The following is a 22,399-nucleotide window of genomic DNA, read 5'->3' as shown; positions in this document are numbered from 1 at the left end:
AAGCATAATAATTGCAAGAACCTAGGCATGATACTAACAAGATTAATAACAAACCCTAGCATATCAATAAACATCAAAGATTAAAGCTTTAGCCCTAACATGACACTAACATGAATATTAGGAAAAGAAAAGGAAGCATCATAATAATCACAATTGTCATATTTGATATTAGAAATTATAGTTATTACCCTAAACATGATACTAGGAATCATTGTTGTCATTCAAAACATCAAACATCCTAACATGATCATAATAACAACCTAGACATGATTTCTATATCATAATATCAATAAAATCAATTAAAGCACTTACTTGGATGCCTCGTATATCTCTTTCTAATAACAAAATACACACGTTAGTAACTTCAAGGAAAATAATAAAATCAAACAATTAAATTAAATAATCGAAATAGAGATTTGGGACCAAACCCTCAAAAATAAAAACCTTTCACGTCTAGGGCAAAGACAACTTAGAATTTGGATAGGTGTTTCTAGATCTTGTGAATGCGGAATTTGTATGCCAAAAAACTAGAGAGAGAATATCAAGAGATTCTTGAAAACTAGAGAGAATAAGATGGAAAACGGAGGTTTTAGGAGGCTATTTATAGAGAAAATCAGCCGATGGATAGAAAAACGAATCAGAGTTTTGAAGAGAATAAAACGACTTAGCGCCAAACGCCAGCCATTAGCGCCAGGCGCTAAGGCTAGCGCTAGACACCTAGCATTAACGCTAGGCGCTAATCCTGTCGTCAGGCGCTAGAAACCAGTTTCACGCATTTTCTTAATTTTGATAAAATTTAGCCGTACAGAAGGGCAAAATCGTTTTTTCCTTAAAAACACTTCTTTTACTCTAATTAAAACTTTAAATAGTCAACTAAAGTCAATTTATCAATGCTAATTAAATTAGGAATGAAAAGAACCTTCTAGAAGAATCTAGAAGACTAAAATCAATTTTAATTGCATTAGGAATGATAAATCAATATTAGGCCCTCCTCTAGATTATTGGGCCGCATATAAATATCAAACCGGGCCTAATTTAGTAATTTGGCCATAAATTCCTCATTTTTCATCGGAATTGGGCTTATAATATATCGTTAGAAATCTCTTTTCAACCCCAATCTAACTATTCTATTATTGGACCCTTGATATAGACCAAACCAAACTGGATTGGCTGTTTTCTTAAGATAGGTTTTCAAAAACAGAGAGAAAGAAAAGAATTAAAAACTAACCGCAACACTAGATTTTCCACACTTTTACTTCATTCGATTATGATTCGACGTGAAAGGTACTCATCACTGGGTTTGGTTTTGGGGAGACATAAATGGGTGACTACACGTAGAGGTACACTTTATCTCTTTAAAAATTAGCTCTAGACTTTTATTAGTATTTGATAATATTCTTCTATCCTTGTAGATTTGGTTCTACGAGTACTTTCCATCGCTTGCGCCGGCGAGACCTTCTCCACGCGAGCTCCCTGTTGGCGCCTGTTGGGGAGGTTGCATTAGTAATCAGGCGGCCACAGCCCATGTTCGAGAGTTGATCCTCTCGGTATGTTAATTTGAACAGTTGACATTTTTGTATTGCCTCTTGCTAGAGCTTTATCTTAAAGACATACTTTGCAGGAGCCCGAGGTAGTATACCGGCCATGGGATGATCTGGTTATTCCTGCGCTGGCTGCACAGTACACCGCTTAGTGTCGTTATTTTCAGGGGACATATGAGGCAGCGGTGTACCTTAGTGAGAGAGTTGTTATTCAACACTCTTCGGTGATCTTTGTCGTTCCTGCTCCTCCGCCTCGCAAAATGTTCCATGATGCGATGCTGATCAACTTGGCGGAAAGATCGCCTACTGCTACTCCTTGGCAATCTTATGCCAGCTGTGGGCGGTGTGATGAGGAGGACTTGCTGCCATTGTTAGCCCCGACCCCTGTTTTATCTAAGGAGGTGGCGGTAAACTTTTTGTCTTTTAGTTCTTTGCTAGGTAGCCCCCAAGTGGTGGTTATTCACTTTGGTTTGCTTTTTTTTTGCCAGACTGAGCTTGCTGTGTTCGTTCCTCCTCGGATGTCCATCAGCTATCAGGAGACATACGGCCCTGTTGAGGAGATGATCCCCCCGGCTCATGAGGACTAGCACTTCTTGTAGCGATCCATCCCTCGTCACCAGACTCGGGTGAGTTACTTGCTTGCTATTTGTTTATACTTGTCTTGTACTGTTACTGACTTTGTTTTCTAACAGTTCTTGCACGAGGTGGTGACGGCGATGGCGAGGTGCATAGACCCCTTCCGGAGTCAACTGGTGAGGATGAGGAACGTGGCTTCCTATCATCGCAACGACACTACTCAGGAGGTATTCCTTTTTCCTCTTTATTTTGCATTATTTTATTCTTCTATTTCTTTGTATCTCACTTGATTGAGTATTACAGGGACATCCTATTCCTTCACGTGCCCAGACGAGACCCAAGGCTAGGAAGGAGTCTACTAGGTCTGGCTTGAGGCGTCGCCGCACTAATTCTGGTGGCCGAGGTGGCCGATCTAACGCTGCTCAAACCGAGGCAGTGGAGTGATCGATTCTTCCTCAGAGGGTGCACGAACTGGGCAGATGGGCCACGAAGAGGCAACATCGGCTCCTGTAGGTGGTGGGATGTACGAGGTTGGCTCATCGTCACAGCAGCCTCCGCAACCTCAGCCTTTCCTGATTCATCACCAGGGCGACCCTGGGTGGACTGACCTGAGTTGAGGTTTCCGACTCCTGGCGAGCCCGGAGCTGGTGAGGAGCATACTCCTTGGTCTGCGATGTTCTTTGACATGATAAACATCCCTCATCATCTGCGCCCTCCAGCACCGTAGTTGTACCTGTGTTTATTTATTTTGAATTTTTTAGGACTTTGCCGAATGACTCATTTATTAGACATATTTGTATATAAAAATTATTATCTATTATGACTGTTTCATCTTTGCATTTTATTTTTCATTTTTATGTGCATATGTGTATGTGTAAAAAATTTGTGATTAATTTTGCGCAAAAAATTCCGTCATTTTTATTACTAATGGAGTGTATCCGACTTTCTTCGCCAAAAAGAATAAAATGAAAGATAAAACGGACTTAAAACAAACCTAAAATTAATCTTGAATAAATCCAAAAAGAAAAAGAATATATTAAATTATTATGTGTGGGGATAATTGAACAAAGGGTGAAATTATAAAGTCATTGAACGAATTCGAGTCATAGCCAGGAAAAACACGGTTTGCATAGCACGCTTAGGAAGCGTTGCAGCACCACTTGTCGCCACGCGCTTTGTGCTGTCGCCGAGCGTTGCTGCCGTCACCAGGCGACAGACTATGTCGCAAGGCGACAAGCTTGTCGTCTGACGCTGCAGTGCGCTGCCTCCGAATCCTTTCCAGAGTCAAACTGCATCAATTTAGTAAATAAATAGCCCCCTAATCTGCCGATTTTCTGTATAATTCGAACAGATTAATTATAGTCTTAGCTTCTCAACAAATAATCATGTCTTTAGTCACTAAGAGTTTTAGCAATTTTACTCGTGAATGGTGTCGGTCTTTAACTGCTAAAGAGAGAAAAGAACTTGACTTTTGTCACATGGGAGGTATTTATGGTATTAAGGGGGTAGATCTTGACATAGATTTTATTCATACCACCTTAGAATATTGGGATATGGATACACATTGATTTAGACTAGGGTGTGATTAAATTAGCCCTTTACCGGAAGAATTTTGTGCCATCATAGGATTCCCTTCATTAGATCTTGCCGGTAATCCTTAGAATGAATGATTATTATTATAAAGATTTTGAGCGCTTCTTTAATTTAAAAGACAGAGATCTAACAAATATTGTAGACGGTAGCGTAGTCAATCTAAAAGTATTTGCACGTTATTACTTTGATAGACCTTATTTTGAGTCTTTTCATGTTTATTGAAGAAGGGCTTTTCTTTTTTTCATGCTTACCCAATATAATCTGACTAGTGGTAGAACTAATGAGGGTCAAGCAATTATATTAAAAGTTTTGGAGAAAATTGAATCTAGAAAAAACCCAATGCCATTAATTGTTGGAGAGACTTTGCTTACTCTAGATGAATTAAAGAAAAATCCAAAAGCACCTTTTTCGGGGCTCTCCAATTTTATTACAGGTAGAAAAATAATATTTTTAATTACAGAAATCAAAAACATATTTTTGTATAGTAATACTAATTATTTGCATTGAATTTTTTGCAGATATGGCTAATGGAGAGACTAGAATTAATTAGTACTCCTGACAACATTGAAAAATACACTCCAAATTGCTTTGTTAGGTGATGGAAGCATTTCTCTAAGATGGGTCTCCATGAGTGGAATAAAATTTTTGCCTCTTATAACTTTGCTATCAAGTGGGTCGTCCCATGGTAGAAAATTGAGAAGATGGTTAGTGTCAACAAGAAACCCTTCTGCCGTTTTCCAAGCTTAACCAAGATGACTTTTTATTATCCCTATTGTTTCGGGGTTTTCTGATGTCCTGCGGGAGAGTTACAATTCCGAGACTGGAACCGGACGCCTGTACCTGCAAAACAAACGGATGCTCCGGATGATTGGAGATCCGCCTCCAACGGTCAAGTTAGTACTTGATTAAGGAGTAATTAATGCGGAAATTAAAGTGATTGGGTCTCTCTAGGTGAGAGTGTTTAATGTGTGTAATCTGCGTTTTTAGCGTAATCTCCCTTAATGAGGATTAAGGGAGGTATTTATAACCTCGGGAAACGTGTCAATCTAGGTTTAGGTTAACCTTGGGCTGATTCGGCTTCCCTCGGAAGTTGGGCCTAGGTGACCGGTTATCCCAGGTGTCATGGGAAGGACACGTGTCGTGTCGTAATTGGTTCATAGTGGACGGATCATTGCTTGACACGTGGCAGGCTCCTATTGGCCCATGTGACGGACACATGGCGGAACCTGATTGGTCCACTTGTCAGATGGTGATTGGTGGGGAAAAATCCCCTAATCATTTGCCCCTCACAGGTGGCACGTGACTGGTCACGTGTTACCTGTGACAGGTATCGCCCTGTAACAGGCGACGGCCTGCTATTGTTGTCACTCGGCGAGAGGCCGAGAGATTCTCCCGTTAAAATTTTGAATTCTGGAAGTGACCCTTCGCCTTCTCACTTCGCCTATATAAAGGAGTGTTGACTTCGGTCATTTTCACACTTGAAAACTTTGTGAGAGAACATTCGGACCCCTGAACTTGCTCTGTCATTTTGGACCCTTTCTGCCTACCGCCTGCTCTGACAAGCCGACTGCAAAGGATTTTCAGAACTTCATCAATCGTCACTCGTTCAGGTAACCGTCGGTTCTCTTACTCTTAATTTTCTCTTTACTTTATTCTTTTTTGAAATGGCACCACGGAAGCACACGACACGACCTAGGTTAGTGATCAGCCGGTCACCGGGGACGGCTGAATCTAGGACTAGGAGTGCCGCCTGCCCTTTTCTGGACCCATCTTTGCCCTTTATACAAAGTTCGACTGTATCTGTGTCTATGCAGAGCATGATGGCCAGAACAAAAAAGACTTCCAGGATCTCAAACTCAGACGGCTCCTCCCACAGGGTGCCGATTAGTGAAACATCTGACCAGGCGCCAGATGTGGAAGTGAAAAAAAAGCGGCTTGAAAGCCGGCAGTTCTGAGGGAGGAGTCAAAGTGACCCCTTCCCATTTTACAGTTGACAATTCTACATTCTCTCCTGCTCCTTTTAAAGGAGAGGAGGCGGGCCCCTCCGGGAGAGGGGAAGAGTCGTCCTCTTCGGACTCGTCAGAGGACGATTCCGAGTCTAGCTCTTCTGGCCATGCTTCCCTGGACACAAAAGAGAAAAACAGTCGCCTACAAGAGGCAAGGCTTTCTCACGCAGTTGAGAAGGGGGACGATTGGGCGGAGCCATCCGCCTCTCACCGAGAGCGAAATTCCCCCTACTACTGCACGGTACCTCGGGGCCGGATCACGGCCATGCAAGAGAAAGTGGAGAGCTTTATCGCAAACCACACAATGGGCCCAGACTTTTTAGTGTTCGTGCCGGATCCAGAAGACACAGTCGTATGGCCGGATGGTACCAGTTATGATGGCGCCTGCTTTGGCTGCTACGAGGCGGCCATCAAGGCTGGGCTGCGCTTCCCACTACATCCAGCTGTTCAGCGGATCTAGGATGGGTATGAGTTGGGGTTATGGCAGTTAGCCCCGAACTCCTGGGTCAACGTACTCGGCTATGTGGCCAGGTGCGAACTGCACGGGGTGGAGCCGAGCTTCGAGGCTTTCGCCCACATGAACTACCTCAGCCGGACCCCTAAGGCAGGCGGTACCGGCTGGTATCAATTGACGAGCCACAGGGGCTACCTCATGACGAGAGGTAAAGCAAACAAATGGAAGGACTGGCGGAGCACCTTCCTCATCATTGAGAGTTCAGACACAGAGCTGAACAAGCGCTTCAACAGGTGGAACAGGAATCCGCCCCTTCTTGCAGGCGGCCGCAGCATGCTGCCTGTTCCCCCCAAGGCTAAGAAAGAGATCCTAGATAAAGGACTCTTCAAAGTAGAGTCGAAGGTGAACTCTACTTCAGGGGTACGAGAGCAAGTACCCCTGCACTGCGTCCCGAGCTTCAAATGGCTCTACGACGAGTACTTTTTGTCCGCCTGTGGCCTCAGCAGTCGGTGCTCAAGAGGTAGCCGGCCTGTCGAATACTCTGTTGTTCCGTGCATTTCTTGTTATGACTTTTATTAACTTTGCTATTTGTTTTTGCAGCGGACGCCATGAGCAAAATTACCGCCTCCAAGACTGCGGCGGCCATGTTGCGGGCCTCCATCATGCAACAGTCTTCAACCGACTCCCCCAACAAGGGGGCACCCTTGGTGGGCTTCGAACCTTTCACCCTCTTTTTGGAGTTGTGTTTATGCATATACTGACTCTTTTCTTCTTTTTTAGACGGGCGCTCCAAGAGCTTCTTCTTCCCAACAGCCGGACCCCAAGGCCCGGAGGACGACTGTTGCGAGCTCTCCTGGTTCTGCCAGGAAACATGCGGCGTCTGAGAAACAGCCGGCCACTTCTTCTAAAACTCCAGCTGGGCCACCTAGAAGTATGAAATTGTCCTTGTAAATTTTAGACTTGCTCCCTTCTTTACTAGGTCTAATCCGTTTGTTTATGCTTGATGCAGCCGGCCCTCAGGAGCCCGACTTGGTCGAGGTGGCCAAGTCTATGATCAAGGCCGTTCCTCCAGCTGAAAGGGAGGCGGTCAAGGGTGTCGGCACCCTTGACCTAGACGGGATTGCAGGGGTCCTTGCTGAGGTATACTTAGCATATTTTTGAGTATTTGAATTCCAGGACGCCTGTTTTCTTTTTGTTTGGAAACTGACGCATGTTCCCCTTTTTACTTAGGCCCTGCTCCGAGTGAACGGCCTTTGCAAGCCGCTTGACCGGAAGAACAAAGAGGTAAAGGCTGCAAAAGCTATGGCCGCCTCTGACTGTGATAAGGCAATGTTTCAAATTGCCCAAAATGAAGTTCTGACCATTGATATTCTTTATTATCAGGCGCAGGCTACCGCCGCTATCCGGGCTCAGTTAGAGGCGGCCCAGATGAGGAATAGCGAGCTGGAGGCGACCATCAACAACCTCAAGGCCGAGCTGAGACCTCTTCGCCAAAAGATGTCCTCATACGAAACCTTGGAGAAATCCTTGGCGAGCGTAAAGGTACGCCTGGTGACCCAGGAGAAGAGTCTTACTCAGGAGCTCTCGGAAAAGGCCGAGCAAGAAAAGAAAGAGCTGGTCCGGGAGATGATGGAAGACTCTTCTCAAATCCAGCGCATGACTTGGGGCCGCCTCTTCCCCAATGCCGACTTTGCCTCATGGGAAAAAACGTACCGCCAGTGTTCTGATAGTTATAATCAGGAGATCCTGGCGGCTGCTGAGGAAGAGGTGTTGGCGACTGCTGAGGAAGAGGCGTTGGAGGAGGAGGAGCAGCCGATAGTGGCGCTTGTGCCGCTTGGGGGTAATGCATCAAAGAAGGATGCAGCTGAAGCCGAGTCCAGCAAGAAGAGTGATGACCAGGCGGTAGCTGCTAATATTGAAGATCTGCCCCCTTCTTAAGCTTTATGTCTTCTTCCCACGGCCTGCGTGTCGTTTGTTTGTATTTACCCGGCCAGGGGGCCGGGGCTCTGAATATTTTGCCGGTCTTTAATGACCGGCTTCCTTTTAATGAATATTTTTGTTTTGCTTCAAACTTGTTCAAGTATTGAATATTCTGATATCCAATTGTACACTATACCGACTGTTTTACATGGCCGATAGTTGCAGACAGGTACAGATAGTTAGTCACGCCGCCTATGCCCCTGGACGACTGGTCGTCTGTTTCCAGGCTAGACGATCAGTCGGCTATTTATCCAATCGGTATTCGAACCATTTTAAAGACTGGATCCCCTTTAGGCAGGCGGTTTTGTCATATAAAATTAACCAAGTAGGAAAGTGGTTTCCTACTTGTCATGTTTTTAGGCTAGAGACTTTAGGCCGTCTAGGCCGACTGTTCCCCGCCATATTTAATCTAGTGTGAGCCGGTGCTGTATGAACACCTTTTTAGTTTCATACTAAATTTTTAAGGAGTGACCAAGTAAACATGATTGTTACCTAGTCGCCAAGTAACTGAGTAGTAGAGGTATCAAGCGGTGGGTACCGGTTGTTCCCCTTTATTCGCCAATGTTTGTTGGCTTTTAACTCATAGGTTGTTAACCTAGCAGGAGTAGTGGTTGAGAGCCCCTGTTTCTAAAAACAGGCGGACGACTCATACCTTTTAGGCTCCATACTAAGTTTGAGAGAGTGACTATGAGTTAAGTTTGGTGTTACTCAGTCGCCGTCATTCCTGCTTGAGTAGTAAAGGTACCAGCCGGCGGAGGCCGACTGAACCTTTTGATTCGCCAATGTTTGTTGGCTATTAACTCAAGAGGTACCCCCTGCATTTATCCCAAGTAATACAGGCGGTCATCTGACTCAGATGTCAACTGCTACCACTGGTTTGGTTAGTGATAGAGTTATCCTTGTCTCAAAAACGGCTACGTGGTTGCCCTTGGGGACAGTCGTATAGGTGCCGTGTAATTAGTTTATAGAGCAATGTTCCACCCAAAAGGGAGCTGCTCTCTGCGACGAATTTCATCCGGAGGGATGCCGCCGGACGCCTGCTATGATGTTGGGACAGGTCGTATTAGTTTTGAAGATTGGATCAGTGGGCTTGGCGCCTGGTCTGATCATTCGGCCTGTGGCCTTGGTTAGTTCTTGGTGAACGTAGGTGCTAAGTAAAAGGAGGGTAGCCGCCTGTTTAGGCACAGGGTCGGCCAGGCCCTGATCACTTTTAGTTAAGTATAAGGGGGGTGGTTGTGTGTTTGGAACCAGTCGGCCCTCTTCTATGGAGAGTAGCCGACTATATGTCCAGACGGCGTGCCCCTATGGTGATAGAGTAAAATATTCAATGGAGAGTAGCCGACTGTAAAGGTACAGGCGACATGCCCCTCTGAAGATAGAGTAAAATACTCAATGGAGAGTAGACGACTGTAAAGGTACAAACGACATGCCCCTCTGAAGATAGAGTAAAATACTCAATGGAGAGTAGCCGACTGTTTGTTAGTAGGCGTGCCCCTCTTAGTACAAAATTGAATATTAAGTATGCAAACTTTTATTAAGTAGCCCCTGACTATTTACATCATTCAAAAGAAATATTTCTTAAGATTATCTACATTCCAAGTTCGAGGCAACGGTTGTCCGTCTGGTGTTCCCAGACGGTAGGTACCGTCCCTGACCTCTTCACAGATTCGGTAGGGTCCTTCCCAGTTGGGAGTTAGTTTGCCAGACTCATTAGCCCTACCAACTGCTTCCATTTTTCTAAGTACAAAGTCCCCCACTTTGAGTGGACGCCTGTGTACTTTTTTGTTGTATGATCTAGTCATTCTCAGGCGGTAAATTTCATGGCGCAAGACAACATTGCCCCTCCTTTCAGGAAGTGAGTCTAATGCCAGGCGCATGGCTTCCCAGTTTGCCTCTTCGTCATATAGCATTACTCAAAGAGTCGGCTCGTAGTGTTCTATTGGAAGAACAACTTCCGCACCATAAGTTAGGAGGAATGGAGTTTCTCCAGTCGCCCCTTTTTCAGTCGTCCTAATGGCCCAGAGAACATGTGGTAATTCATCCGCCCATAGGCCGCCTGCACGTTCAATCTTTTTCTTGAGACCGTCTGAGATGATTTTATTAAAGGCTTCTACCTGGCCGTTTGCTTGTGGACGGCCGACAGATGCAAAGTAGTGTGCAATTCCTTGGTCACCCAACCAGCTTTTGAGAACAGGCGTCTCAAATTGGGGACCATTATCAAAAACCATAGACATGGGAACCCCGAACCGAGTGATGACATTTTTCCAAATGAATGAAATTACATCCTTCGTCTTGATTCCCTTTACAGCCTCCGCCTCTACCCATTTAGTGAAATAGTCGACGGCAACAAGTATGTACCTCCTTCTGCCTGTAGCAGGCGTATATGGACCCAGAATATCCATGCCCCACTTAGCAAACGGTGGCTATGAATGGTAGTGAGGTCAGTAGCCGGACGGTGAATTAGTTTGCCAAACCTTTGGCACTTGTCACATTTTTTCACCATCACCATCGCATCTGCTTCTAAAGTAGGCGAAAAGTAGCCCTGCCGCCTTGCCTGTTGAGCAAGCGTCCTACCGCCTATATGGGAAGCACAGTAACCAGAGTGAAGATCGTCCAGTATCTCTCGCCCCTTTTCTGGAGTAACACACTTTAAGAAGGGTTGAAGGTACCCCCTTTTGTGAAGTTCTCCCTTTATTATTTCAAAACTGGTTGCTCGTTTTTTCAGTGCTGCCGCCTGTTGATGATCATCCGGCAGGGTACCATTTGCCAGATATGCCCTGATTGGATCCATCCAGGTTGAGCTTTTGTCTAAGATTCCAATAGGTTCTTCCTCAATTCTTCTCCTCTCCATTATTTCCCAAAAAACAGTTCGAGGAGTATCACAGGAGGCGGATGATGCTAATTTTGAAAGTGCATCCGCCTGGTTGTTTTCTGATCTCGGCACTTGGGTCAGATGGAAATCCTCAAGGGAGCCGACTGCTTGTCGGACCGCCCGTAAATACTTGATCATGGCCGGATGGGTTGCTTCGTATTCGCCATTGTACTGACTCACTATCAATTGTGAATCGGAACAGGCGTCTATTTTTCTTGCTCCTGCCGCCTTGCACATGCGGATTCCGGCTAGTAAAGCTTCATATTCTGCCTCATTGTTTGAGGCCTGAAAACTGAAGCGTAAAGCATACTCGTACCTGTCGCCTTCTGGCAACTGACATATGACTCCTGCTCCACAACCATTTGAAGTAGAGCTTCCGTCCACATATACCTTCCAGACTTGGTCTGTAACTTGAGAGTCCGGAGGACGAGTTATCTCAACAATAAAGTCAGCAAAGGCTTGCCCCTTCACTACTTTTCTAGGCTCGAAAGTAACTTCGAGGCTCTGTATTTCTATGGCCCATTTGATCATTCGGCCTGACGACTCCATGATGTTCAGTGGCCGCTTGATAGGTTGGTCTGTATACACGACGACTGCATGTGCCAAAAAGTAGGGCTTCAATTTTTTAACAGCCATGAAGAGTGCAAGACCAAATTTCTCCACTAAGGGATACCTCAACTCGGCATTTTTCAGTACATGACTGACAAAGTAGACCGGGAGCTGACAGCCGTCTCTTTCAGCAAGGAGAACAGCGCTTAACACATGATCAGAGACGGCAAAGGGCCAGGTACATGTAGAGTACTTCTTTGGGCAAAGGGCTGACTAGCCTCGGCAAGGAATGCAAGTGAACTTTCAATTTCTGGAAGGCCGCCTCAGCATCCGGCCCCCATTCAAACCTTGCCTTTTTCTTAATTTCCTGGAAAAAGTATAGGCATTTGTCGCCTGATCGGCTTAGAAATCTTCCCAAGGCCGCCAGACAACCTGTTAACTTCTGAACCTCTCGGATGGTACGAGGCGACTGCATGTCAATGACCGCCTGCACCTTCTCAGGGTTCGCCTCTATTCCTCTCTGATTGATAAGGAATCCGAGAAATTTCCCAGACTCAACTCCAAAGACACATTTCTGGGGATTGAGCATGACATGGTGCCGCCTGAGTGTGGCGAAAGTTTCTCGGAGGTCCGACAGATGATCTTTCTGAAGTTTTGACTTGACAATCATATCATCAATATATGCCTCGACATTTCTCCCAATTTGATCAAAGAACACAGTGTTTATCATTCGCTGGAAAGTGGCCGGGGCATTCTTAAGACCAAATGGCATGACCGTGTAACAGTATAACTCCTGATCAGTGACGAAGGCCGTCTTCTCCTGATCTTTCTTCCATAAAGGAATTTGATGGAAACCAGAGTAGGCGTCCATAAAGCTCATCAAAGCATGGCCGGCTGTTGAGTCGACCAGGTTATCAATTTTAGGCAGAGGGTAACTGTCTTTGGGGCACACCTTGTTTAAGTCCGTGTAGTCTACACACATTCGGGTGCCATTCGACTTTTTAACAAGCACCACATTTGCAACCCAGTCTGGGAAGTAACATTGCCGAATGAACCCTGCATCAAGTAATTTTTTAACTTCGGCGGCTGCCGCCTGACTTCTTTCTTCGCCATGGTTCCGCTTCTTCTGCCGTACCGGCTTCTTTTTCGGATCCACGGCCAGTTTATGTACCGCCTGATCAGGACTAATGCCTGGAATTTCATGGACTTCGAATGCAAAGAGGTCCTTGTATCCTTTCAATAGTTTGTGAAAGTCGTCACTAAGGACTCTCAGAGCAGTCGTCCCAACTTTGACTGTTTGCTCAGGACGTGAGTCGTCTAAGATCAAGTCTGTATGCTCACCAGCCGGCTGAGGGCGGAATTCATCCGACCGCTCCTCTACCAATGATTGCTATTTTCTGTCTTTTCTTGCGGCCCCCGTCTGGGCTGCCTATCTCTTCTTGCCGCCTGCTTCTTGAACAGGCGCACTCTCCTTGACATTGTCAAGGTCTATTTTTCCACCACTCGACCCAGTGGCCATAACAGTGGGCTTGACATCCGAGAGATAGCACTCTCGGGCCATCCTCTGATCTCCCCTTAGGAACCCGACTGTTCCATTATCCCTCTCAAACTTGAGCAACATAAGAGATGGGATTATAACAGCCTTGGAATTATTCAGGGTTGGTCGTCCCAGAATCATGTTGTAGGCCGAGAGTTCTTCTACTACCAGGAACCGGACTACCATGTGTCGTCCTTCTCCTTTTTCGCCCAGGCGGATGGGTAAATCCACTCGTCCCACTGGGTGGACGACTCCTCCTCCAAACCCTACTAAAGGGTGGGATGCCGGATGTATGCAATCAGTCTGATATTTTAGTTTCGACAGACATTTGCTACTGATGAGATCTGAGGAGCTTCCGGTATCTATGAGGATTCGGCCAACTCTCTGGTTGGCCACTTTACATTCAATAACGATAGGGTCGTCATGCGGCCCTCTTACCCCTCCTAGATCTTCTGCAGTGATGACAATCTCAGGAAATGAATATTTGGAGGGTCGTTCTTGGTGAACGGAATTTACATCTAACCGCCTGATATTGTCTTTGTTGCCCCTAATAGTGGGGCCGCCTCCTGAGAAGCCGCCTGCAATGGTGTAGACGGCTGCATCATCTGTATCGGAGCTGTCGGCCTGTTGATTCTTTTTGGTCGACTGCTTTTTTGAGGAAGTGTTCCCCGTAGATTTCTTGACATAAGTGTCAAGATCACCTTGCTCAGCCAGGCGGTCCAGATACCGCATGAGAGTGATGCATTCATTGGTGTGATGACCAACATCTTCATGATAATCACAGAATTTTTCTTGGTTCCGATTGTTTGCAGAACCCTTCATGGGGACCGGCTTCTCAATTGAGATCCGTCCCTTGATTTCCTTTAGGATAAATTGGATATCCTTGTTAAACACATACTTTGGGGAGTATGGTTTGAATTCTTTTTTCTTCTTCTGGGACGGCTGTTTAGAGGAAACAGTTGCCCAGACCTCTTTTCTCTTCTCGTCTTTGTTTGACGACTACTTATGTCGTCCTTCTCTTTTGTCGGACCTTTTCCCGTCTGACTGTTTTACCGTACTACAAAGATCAGTCGCCTGTATATAGACTTCCGCTTCAATCAAAGCCTCTTGAAGAGTCGCCACCCTCTTTCGGACCAAATCAAATTTGAAGGTCGACCCGTCTTTGAGACCTCTGAAAAAGTCAGTATAGGCTACTTCATCCGGTAACCCTTGAATCTGTATTCTCATCAGGTTAAACCGCCTGATGTAAGAACGAAGCCCCTCCTTCTCGCCCTGCTGAATTGTTCCTAAATCAAGGGTCGTCTTCTTCGCAGGGATGTTCATAGCGAAGTTGGAGGTGAATAAGTAAGCAAGCGTCTTGAAGTTATTTACACAACCAGCCGGCAGGTTGCCGAACCATTGTTGTGCGATTCCTTTGAGAGTCGCTGGGAAACACTTGCACCAAGTGGGATCATCCAACCCTTGAAGGTACATCAGGTTGGTGAATGCCATCAAATGGTCTTCTGGGTTAGTAGTGCCGTCATAGGCGCCTACTAATACATTTTTCACTTTGGCCGGCTGAGCGGCTTCAGTAATTTCCTTGGAGAAGGCTGACGGCTGTTCACCAAGTCTAAGCAACCGTAGCTGCCAGTCCATAGGTTGGACATTTTTTGCTGTATGTCCACCAAACGGAGGTGGCTGTAAAAAATAATGTTGTTGCGGTACAAACGGTAAGTTTGGTACCGCCTGGTCGCTATGAAAGCCGGACTGACGGGAGGTGCCGCCTGACTGACCCTCATGATACGACTGAGTATGCCTTATTGAGGTATTTCGCAGACTGTCTTGGAAGTTTGAAGTAGAGGCCGACTCTGACAATCGGTCACTCTTCTTCTGCTCTAGCAGTAGCCGAGCGTCTGTGTATGTTTTCCTCGACCCGTCCGCCTGAATATGACGAACAGGTTTCCTATTTCCTGGAGTAGGAAACGGTATTTTGTGAAATCAAGGGCAGGTGGCTCCCACTTCCTAGATTTAGGATGAGGGGTCGCCTCTCGCCCTTGAACTGGTTTCCTCTTCAGTGAAGTGGAGGGTTTCTTAGCCGACTGCTCCTTGTCCAGAGCAGGCGGCTTCTTGTTGATCAACTCTTGAATTTCTCCCTTGAAGTCCCTCATGAAGGTCATGAGTTCGTTCCTTGTGATGGGAGCAAACCCATCAGTCGGCTACTGCCGAACAGGCGGTGCGCCTGCTGGCTCACTTCCAGTTTGAAGATGTTCCCATTCTCTCCTTTCGGTATGACGGGTACGTCGGGCCCTTAGGGTCCCGTCTGAAGCTGTGTGAGCTTCAACTTCAAATTCATTCTCAGTATCGTGGTCCGATTGAACTTGAGGGTCGTCTAGGGGACGCCTCTCTTCAGGAGTCGGTACAGACGTGGATGCCATCTCAGAAGTACTCTCCCCACAGACGGCGCCAAAATGTTTCGGGGTTTTCTGATGTCCTGCGGGAGAGTTACAATTCCGAGACTGGAACCGGATGCATGTACCTGCAAAACAAACAGATGCTCCGGATGATTGGAGATCCGCCTCCGACAGTCAAGTTAGTACTTGATTAAGGAGTAATTAATGCGGAAATTAAAGTGATTGGGTCTCTCTAGGTGAGAGTGTTTAATGTGTGTAATTTGCGTTTTTAGCGTAATCTCCCTTAATGAGGATTAAGGGAGGTATGTATAACCTCGAGAAACGTGTCAATCTAGATTTAGGTTAACCTTGGGCTGATTGGGCTTCCCTCGGAAGTTAGGCCTAGGTGACCGGTTATCCCAGGTGTCATGGGAAGGACACGTGTCGTGTCGTAATTGGTCCATAGTGGACGGATCATTGCTTGACACGTGGCAGGCTCCTATTAGCCCATGTGACGGACACATGGCGGAACCTGATTGGTCCACTTGTCAGATGGTGATTGGTGGGGAAAAATCCCCTAATCACCTGTAGGGTAAAAAGGCAATACGATCTACTTCAAATAATTCCTTCTGGGGATCTCCTTCGTCCCTATGAATTCCGTATTTCACAAGAAGTAGAGAAATTTGACACATATTGGAGTACTAGACCTTTATGGGAAGTGATTACCCAAAAGGTTCCTCCTTCTTTGCCCAATGATGTGAAGAGATGGCTTCTTAATAAGCCTACAAAGGACATGAATAAAAATCAGAGTAGAACCAATGTTAAGAACCGTCTAGGTGACAAAGTGGTTCCTGTTAAGGAACGCTTGGGTGAAAAAGTTGATTTTAAAACACCTGTGATGCCTTAAAAGAAAGGCACTACTAAGGATAAAGGGAAAAGAAAATCTGACACTTCAGAAAAGAAGGTTTGGGTGGAAAAGAATCATGGAGTCCTAGCTAAGGGAGAAACCATTTACTCTAAAATTAAATGTAGGTCCTCTAAACGATGCCTACTAGCTAAAGTCAAGGATGATGAAGAGGATGCAGATAAAAATTGGAAGAGGGCAAAGAAAGAGAAGAAAGATTGAAGCATTGCTTAACTTCCAATTTATTAGACTAATTTAAATTTAAAGACAATTTTATTTTATTTAAATTCCATAAATAATGTAATTTTTTTACTTTATTTTATTAATGCAATTTCAGCTTTTTTAATTAATCAACTTTAAAATTTAATTTATTAAAGCAATGAAAAAAATTATTTTATTTTCCAGAAATTTTCTCGAATACGGAAGTCAAAAAATTTCCGAAATACACCGAAACTTGCCCAGATATTCGCAAAAAATCAGCGCCGCTGTTTTTCGTCTGTCGCCAGACGTTGCTGCCTGTCGCCGGGCGACAAGCTTTGTTGCCTCGCACTGCAGTCTGTCATCTGGCGATAGACTCCTTTTTGTGGCGCTGCTATTGCATTGAGTTTTTATTACTTCTGGGATGGGAGGTTTGCGAAAATTAAAGTGGTCACTCCCTGTAATGGGTTGCCTACGTATCCTTTCCTAAGGAATCAGGCCAAACGTAGCTCTCTTGAGAGTCCTACTCAAGTAGTTATAGGTAGTACTTTTTAAGTTGGTCAAGGTTCGTCATGTTAGAGAATTCATTGCCATCCATATCAGTTAGTTTTGCTGCACCTCCAGACATAATGGTTTTGACAATATATGGTTCAGACCAATTAGGCCTAAATTTGCCCCTTGGATCCAAAATATTTTTCCTTAACGCTTTTAACACCAAGTATCCTACTTTGATGTTTCTTGTCTTGACCTTCTTATTAAAGTGCCTAGCCATACGGGTTTGATAGCATTGGGTATGATGTAGAGCTTCTAGTCGTTTTTCATCGAGTAGAATTAACTCTTCATATCTTGCTCTAGTCCATTCAACTTCATCGAGTTTGCTTTCTAGTGCGATGCGTAGAGATGGTATCTCTAGCTCTACGGATTGTACGATATCCATTCCATAAACCAAGGATAATGACGTATTTCTTGTTGATGTACGAATTGACGTGCGATAACCCCAAAGTGCAAAATGGAGTTTGTCATGTAATTTTCTTTCATTTTCTCGATAATAGTATTTAGATTTTTGTTAGCCCCCTCAACTGCTCTATTTGCTTGAGGTCAATAAGGGGAAGAGTGATGATGTTGAATAACATATTTTTGTAATAATTCTGTACATTCTGCTTGAAAGTGAGTTCCATTGTCACTTATTATCTCATGTGGGACTCCATATCGACAAATAATATTCCTATCTATAAAGAGTGCTACATGTTTTGCAGTGAGTTTAGCATATAACTGTGCTTCAATCGACTTTGTGAAGTAATCAATTGCTACTAAGATGTATTCTTGAACTCCTGTCCTAGGAGGGGTGATTTTACTAATAATACCAATTCCCCAAGTAGAGAATGGCCATGGCGAAGTGTAGGTGTAGAGTAGAGACGGAGGAACATGCAATGTTGTAAGTTAGCGTAAATTTGACACTTAGGGCATCTTTTTACATATTGATGACAATCCCTATTCATGGTGGTCCAATAATATTCTTCTCGCATTATCTTTTGGACTAGAATTTTTCCGTTAACATGAGTTCCACAAATGTCTTCATGGACTATCTTCATAGCTCTTTTGGCTTCCTTTTTTCCTACACATAAGAGGGCCTGACCCTTAGGTACCCTTTTATGTAACTCGTTGTCTATGAGTACGTATTGGGAAGCCAAGAGTCTTAGTGCTCATTTTCTCTTTAGCATAAGGAGGATATTCTCCTTTGGTGACGTAATTGAGTATATCCGTATACCATGGTTCTTCTTCTTCTTCCTCTTCATCTTGGACCGCTTCATCCTCTTTTATGGCTTGAATGTAAGTCGGTTTATGCCTTTTTTCTATGATTAAAGGCATTTTCTCAATTTCCGTAGGAATCCTAACCATTGAGGCTAGTCTTGCCAAGGCATAAGCAAATTGATTTTCCTCTCTAGGTAGATAGGTGTATTCTACCTTTTCCAACTGGTTGGTGAGAGTTTCCAGATAGGTTTGGTAAGGGGTAAACTTTCACTCCTTACTTTCCATCTTTTGGAAATTTGGTTAATGATCAAGGAAGAGTCTCCTTATATTCGTAATTTCTTTACTCTCGACGCCAAAGCTGTTTTGAGGCCTACCACGCATGCTTCGTATTTGGCAGCGTTGTTGGTAACGTCGAAATCTAACTTTATGGAGATTGGAACGTGCTCTTCTTTAGGTGATACTAATAGTACTCCAACGCCACATCCTTTTTGGTTTGAGGCTCTATTGAAGTATAAAGTCCAAGTATCATCTTCTGTGACCATCAAGCCTTCATCTGGAAATTCGTTGTCATGTACAGGCGTCAAATCTTCTATTGCGAAATCCGCTAGGAAGTCCGAGACAACAGATCCGTTGATAGCCTTTTGAGGCATGAATCTTACATCTAATTGGGCTAAGTTGACTATCCACCTTGATATACGCCCATTGAGTGTAGAATTTTCGAATAGATACTACAAAGACTGTATGCACGAGCATGTAATGTCTTAACTTGGTTGTGGCCCACACTCATGCGAGGCACAATTTCTCAAGCAGTGTGTAGCATACTTCATACTCGAGCATTTTCTTGCTTAGATATTATATTGCATATTCTTTTCCTTCTACTTCTTGTGCAAGCATAGCCCCCATTGTCTCCTTGGTGACTCTTAAGTATAACCTAAGACGGATCCCTGGAAGCGCTGGTGCTAATACGGGAGGATTTACGAGATAGGCTTTGATTTTCTCAAAGTCTTTTTGACACTGGTTGTCCCATATTAGTGGCACATTATTTTTGAGCTTCTTGAATATTGGTTCACATATTGTTGTTAGCTTCGATATGAACCTACTTATGTATTGCAACCGGCTAATAAATCCTCGAATTTGTTTCTCGGTTTTGGGTGGTGGCATTGACATGATTGCCTTGATCTTGGTTGGGTCTATCTCTATTCCTGTAGAGCTTATGACGTATCCTAAGAGCTTGCTTGAGGTGACTCCAAAAGCACACTTAGATGGATTCAACCACACGTATTTTCTTAGCCTTTCGAAGAATTTTCTTAAGGCTACCTGATGTCCTGGGCGATCTTTTGATTTCACAATCATATCATCCACATATACCTCAACCTCTTTGTGCATCATCTTATAGAGTAGTACAGTTGCTGCTCGTTGGTAAGTAGCACCCGCGTTTTTCAACCCGAATGGCATTACCGTGTAACAGTAAGTACCCCAAGGTGTTATGAATGCAGTTTTCTCCATGTCTTCTTCCGCCATGAGAATCTGTTTATCCACGTATCCATCCATAAATAAGAGAACCGCGTCATTTGCTTTATTATCTACTGAAATATCGATGTGTGGTAAAAGGAAGTCGTCCTTTGGACTTACCTTATTTAAATCTCGATAGTCGACACAAATTCTTACCCTTCCACCCTTCTTCGGAACTGGGGCCACATTTTCTATCCATTTGGGGTATTTGGATACCCTGATAAAACCTGCAGTTATTGGCTTTTGAACTTCTTCTTTTATTTTAAGATCTACGTTAGGTTCCATTCGATGCAGCTTTTGTTTTACAGGCTTCATTCCCGGAATTAGTGGTGTAGTGCGTTGAGCTATTTCTCTATTAATGCCTGGCATATCTTCATATGACCAAGCAAATACATCGATAAATTCTTTGAGTAAATTAATTAATTTGGTTCTTTCTTGTTTATTAAGCGTTAATCCGATTTTAACTTCTCTTTTAATGGTTGAGTCATTTGAAATATCAACCATTTCAGTATCCTCAATTACCGGTGTTTTCTTCTCAAGTTTTCCCATTGCTTTAATAATTTCTTTGTCATTTTCATAGTTAGTTAAGAAATGCTCGTCATCTTGGGTTAATGAAAAACACGAGGAGTAAGAGGAAGAAGACATATTATTAAATTCGGAAACCATTGCATCGAATAAAGAAATGTCCTCAGGGACTTGATTGCTAACTATCCTAGGAGTAGATTCTAAAATAGAAGAAGGAGAAGAAGGAAAAGGTGCTACAGCTAAGGACTTAGAAGACTCTACAGGGAAAGACTCTGAGTCTGACTCTGATGTCTCTTTAAACATTGGTCCTTGTCCTGTTGTTATTGATATTTTTCTTCCACTCGGAGTAATCACCTTTACTGTCTTGCGCCATCCTTGTACTAAACTCTGCTGGAGTGATGAGCTTCGAAGGGTCAAAATTCTCGTTTTGTAGGACCGTTTGAATGAGCGAGGAGTTATCCTCTATGTACTTTGGCTCATCCTTCTCGCGCCCAAAGAGGAGTCCCATGACCTTGAAGTCAAATCATGGGGGTGCTTTCTCCTTACGAATAGGAGTTGGGATCTCATCTAGAAAGTAACAATTAAGAAAGATTTTGAGCCCAGGTTGCCTCATGCCATTTACAACGAAAGGTGCGGGAAATTCGTAGCATGGATAGTCCTCTCCTTCTCTTATGAACTGTCCATTGGGAGTAAGAGGATATTGGTCCATTGGTATTTCTTTCTATTGGGTGCGAGCGTTCCTACGCATTGTAGACCTTTCCTAGGCTCTTTTAAGATCTTCCCAAGTTGGTTCGAAACTAAGTTCGAAAGTATCTAACTTAGGGAGGCTAGGTAATTCTATTTGTTTTGCTATCTTCTTTTTTCTTTCCTGGAGTCATTCCCAGAAAGTGTCCTTGTCTCCTGAGAATAGCATTTACTGTCATATTAGAGTTAGGGTCGTGACAAAGAGGGGTCCTTTCATCCTCCTCGATTAAGGAGACCTCTTCGTTAAAGCCCCACAAGTCTTCATCATTCTCATCGTGCTCCACATTAATAATCGGATTTTCGACGGCTTTGATCCTCATCGGTGAAGCATCAATTGTAATAGGGATCCCTCCCACTATAGCATTTACTTGTTGGTGAAGAGATGAAGGGACGGCCTTGGGGTCATGAATCCAAGGGCGTCCCAAAAATAGGTTGAAGGAAGCCTTAATTTCTACCATTTGGAAGGTAGTGGCATGTTCTATTGCTCCAGTCATCACATTCATGCTGATTTTTCCAAGTGCTTGGCGACGAGTATTGTCGTAGGCTCTTATTCCTTGTGTTGACGGGGTTAAATATTCATCCCTTATTCCTAACATTCTCGCAGTTCTGAGTGGACAGACATTGATTGCCGATCCATTATCTACGAGAGTCATTGGGACATTCATCCTCTTGCAGACTACTGTGAGGTTTAAAGCCTTGTAATTCTTGTCACCTTCCAGAGATAAATCCTTGTCAAAAAAGGTGATTAGATTGATAGGACTAGGGAGATCACTCGTAAGGAATTTAGCCAACCCCTCAGGAGTGGTTTCGAAATCTATCCCTATCTTATCCAAGGCGTTTATTACCGCTATGCTATGTTCTCGGGATATAGCTAGAAGTTTCCATACGTTCATTTATACCTTAGTCTTTTTGAATTGTTTGACAACATCGTTGTCCTCTATAATTGGTATGGGAACTTGTTGCACAGTAGGAATAGGTTGTGTAGAGATGGGAGGTTGCATTCTCCCAGATCTTGTGAGGACGTCTATGGGTGAATCTTCTACATCCCAAAAGTTTCTTATCGGATATATGAATGAAAGTGGAGGTTCTTCCATATCCTTAAGATAGACGTCTTCATCATCGTTGTCTTCAACCTCATTGATGTTAATATCTTGTTCTTGTGGGATTTGAACTAGCTTCTTATTATCAATCATCTTCTGAATTAAATCTTTGAATTTAAAACAGTTCTCAATGGTATGTCCCCCTGATTGATGGTATGGACAGTAAAACCTATTTTTCCTCTTTAAT

The sequence above is a fragment of the Chenopodium quinoa genome, unplaced genomic scaffold, assembly GCF_001683475.1.
Source record: "Chenopodium quinoa cultivar QQ74 unplaced genomic scaffold, ASM168347v1, whole genome shotgun sequence".
NCBI classification, from domain to species: domain Eukaryota; kingdom Viridiplantae; phylum Streptophyta; class Magnoliopsida; order Caryophyllales; family Amaranthaceae; genus Chenopodium; species Chenopodium quinoa.
Note: the sequence above shows the minus strand (reverse complement) of the source record.